This window comes from Thermobia domestica, chromosome 13 (genome assembly GCF_964235325.1).
Source record: "Thermobia domestica chromosome 13, izTheDome1.hap1.1, whole genome shotgun sequence".
Classification (NCBI taxonomy): domain Eukaryota; kingdom Metazoa; phylum Arthropoda; class Insecta; order Zygentoma; family Lepismatidae; genus Thermobia; species Thermobia domestica.
In genome coordinates this window covers 156034114-156038042 of record NC_137466.1, presented here as the reverse complement: position 1 = coordinate 156038042, position 3929 = coordinate 156034114, and the positions used below count along the sequence as shown (strand labels likewise).

Sequence of the window (3929 nt, the reverse complement as noted above, 5' to 3'; positions counted from 1 at the left end):
TTACAATGCCTTCATGGTCTGGAGGAAACCCAAGACCCTGCGCATAAAAATAAAATTCTGTATCACTGAGTTAACTGTGCTGCCAGTTTTGAAGTTTTCCAGTCCAGACGTTTTCTGGTGTTAGGCCTAAACTATTAAATTTGTTTATACACCAGCTGTCAGCAAATTTTCACCAGCTGTTGTTTTATGCAAGTAAACATCATACACTTCTTAATCACATGTTATATTACTTCCTATATGGCTATACTTACTAAGAATATTGTTCCAGATATAATGCTGCATACAAGAAACAGATAAATGGCTTCAGTTTTTTGTAGGAAGTAATTTTTACATATTAAAACAGTAGCTCCCAATCGGTGTGTCCCAAAATTTTAGAATTTAAACTCCATGAAGCATTTAACATAAGTTAAAATCAATTTTGAGATAAATGTATCAGTCAACGCCTCCAGCTGTGCAATAATACTCACTGTATGTATCTATTTTGTATTATTAGCAAGAATATATTATTATAAATAACATATACGATTTCAATCCAGATACTAGAAAGTCACGTTACCTCAGTGGTAGAGCGCTCACCTCAGTTGCGTGGGATCCCTGGCTGGATCCTAGCTCGCGCCAATTCTGCTTGTGTGTGGATTTTCTCGGAGTCCTCCCGTTTCCTTCCACTATCTTAATCCACCATTAGGGTCTATCATCTATCTCATCATGACTGCCTTCCTTAGACTTGGTGGATATTCATAAGACGGTAAACTTTAAAAAATGAAAGCACAGCATAATAATACGATTGATTTCGTGATTTACGTTTAGCGTCCTTTTTCAGCAGCGAGGCTATGAGATGAGGATTTACAGTTTAAGGTGGAATCCGAACCACCGGAATCGTTCAAATTTTTGTAAGGCGCTCCCGCTGGGAATCGAACCCGGGACCCCGTGCACCAAAGATGGTGCGCGCGTGCTAGCCAATAGATCAGCGTTGTAAGCCCAATAATACGAGTATTGAATGATTGTCTTACGATATTTATAGACCTAAAATATAGCTTGTAATAACGTATCTTACCTTAGAGAAAAGTTTTAACACTTTCTTTCCGTCTTTAAAAAGAGTTGGACATGTGATGGCCAGACGAAACCCATGTACGAGCAGAAGTAGCAGCATCACATAATTTGAGTTTAATTGTCAATAAAGTTGCATCGTTTTGCTAATATTGGACAGAATGGGTGCAATATCCAGAAGAAAACCTAGCAATAGAATGTTATTTTTCTCTGACAGTTTTTTTTTTAATACTCTCAGTTTAGAGCGGTCTGTTGAAATGGTCAATATTTTCACACTCCAAAAGCAGGAACTGCATTGTACATGAACAATCTGTAAAGACTGCCAATAGTGGGTCCTTCTCATTTGAAATACAACGTATGTGAAACATTTTTTTTTATTTTCAGCAGTCCTGTGGCATCTGTCACTGTCGCGATACTTTTAAGTTTTGCAGAAGTTCGTCTAACAAATATTCAAAGTTGTGAACAGCATTCACAACACCAAAAACGCTTTCAGAAACAAGATACATTCGATGTGCCATACAGTGTACGCTAATTAGGCCTGGGTTGACATTTCATCTAATTCGAGCGGCAACACCTTCTTTTCTTCCAGTAAACACTGCAGCCCCGTCAGCACAAACTTTTCTTTAGATTTAAAATACCTATGCCGTCTTCGGAAAACGCTTGAATAATTTTCTCTTCAAGGGATTTTGTATCGCCACTTTCTACAGGCACTAATTTATAAAAACAACAACAAGGGTTATTTTCTTCGTCCACATGTGTCATATATAACAGCAAATGCTTATCCGAAAACCTGTATGTAGATTCGTCCACTGAAATTGAAAAACAATCTGTTTGTTTAAGAATTTTTACCAATTTTGGACGGAACCGGTACGCTAGAAGATAAAGGTCTTCATTTCGTCACGATGAAACAGCGGATAAAGTTAAACACCTGATCCTTTTACAACTAAACTACTTTATTTATTTATTTTTGAGCAGGCATGCATTTAAATTATTGTATGTCTGAAAATTTTTCATTATAGACCTACTTATATTTTCATATTAAGGTATCCCCCCTACATATTTTGGTGGGAGGGGAAATCAGTGGCGGATCCGGGGGTGGGGGCGATTGCCCCCCCCCAGAAAAGGATTTTTATTATATATAAAACCCTCCCAGTTTGAAACTGTTAAAAGTAGTTCTAAGTAGGAGTATGACAACTCACCGCCCCTCCAGAAGTCAGTCCTGGATCCGCCCCTGGGGGAAATACAAGCATAAAATTTTTGGTGGACTCCCCGGGGATTTCGCACCTTGATTCATAAGTTAAGTTTGTTTCCCGGTGGGAGCTCATGTTGTTTGGATCTCACGTTAAGCTGTAAATCCACATTTAATATTAGCCTATTTGCTGAAGGGAACGTTAAACTACAAACCAACCAACCAATCAAGAGTCAAGCTTGAAGTAGTAATCTCTAACTCTATCTGCCAAGAAAGAGGTTAAAAATTTCACTTGTTTCATAGTAATTACATTCTTCTATAGCTTAATAATCTTTGGTTAGAGTAAGAAATCTTTGGTTGATAGAGGGACACAGTCTCTGTTTATGGTGAACTCAACAGTGGTTTTCCAGCTAAATGAATGATATTGTGTGATTTCTCGCAGTATTATATTGGTATTAGACAAACACTAATATTGAAGTAAGTTTATAAATTGTAATTATAATAAAGGAATATAAATATGACAGGAAGTTTGAAGGAGTACGAAGTTATAGGTCGCAAACTGCCAAGTGAAAAAGACATAAAGCCTCCTTTGTATAAAATAAAACTCTTTGCAACTAATCATGTAGTTGCAAAATCTCGCTTCTGGTATTTCATTCGGCAACTAAAGAAGATCAAGAAAACTACCGGTGAAATCGTATCACTTAAGGAAGTACCAGAGAAAGCTCCAACGAAGATAAAGAACTATGGAATATGGTTAAGATATGATTCTAGATCAGGAACTCATAATATGTACCGTGAGTATCGTGATTTGTCTGTCTCTGGAGCTGTTTCACAATGTTACGATGACATGGCGGCAAGGCATAGAGCTAGACGTCACGCAGTGCAAATTATTCGTGTCGAAGTTATAGAGGCAAAGAAGTGCCAGAGGCCAAGTATTAAACAATTCCATAACTCGAAGATTATGTTCCCACTACCCAAAAAGAAGCATGTATATCGTAATTATCCGAAGTTTTCAGCAAGAAGACCAAATAACTGCATGATGTAAGCGTGCTTTCTTGTAGAAAATCGTAATTGAACAATCTTGAAAAGATACATTTTAAATTCTATCCAAAGAGTGCATGATTTGTTTATGTTCGAAAAATGTCTGAATGTTTTCTGCTTAAAACCTTATTTTGCAATGAGGCCTAATTTACTTTCCTAAACACGGTAAAAACGATTTATTAAGATATTGCAATATCTTAAAAGCAAAGTCTTTGCTTTATTTAGTTTGAAATACGATTTTCTTGAATTGTCCTGTTCCTTAGTTTCTTTTGGAAATGAAGTTCATATTTATTAAAAATATCCATGACTTTATTACTTACCAGTTACTTATATTTATTTGAACATGGTTTATTTTAACATATTCAGTTACGCTTCAATAATAGTCCTTTGTACCTTTTGATGGAAACCTTATCTGGTTTACAATAAAAATAAGGGTAAGAGTGCACTTTGTGCAGAACATTCATAGGAACATGCAATTGCACTCCATTCTTCCCTGACCCTAAGCTAACCCGACTCTACCTTATTTATTCTTAACTTGCGTCATGTCAACAAGGAGACAAAATCACTTGTTCTGCACAAAGTGCACTCTTGCCAAAATAAGTGTTTGGAATCTAATAAATCATTTCCGTAGATTTTGAACACTGATTGAAAG

General features: G+C 36.4%; 1 pseudogene; it reads left to right on the top strand.

Moving 5' to 3' along the window:
• Positions 1 to 2584: 2584 nt before the first annotated feature.
• On the top strand, positions 2585 to 3577 carry LOC145668657 (large ribosomal subunit protein eL20 pseudogene; annotated as a pseudogene).
• The last annotated feature ends 352 nt before the right edge of the window (positions 3578 to 3929 follow it).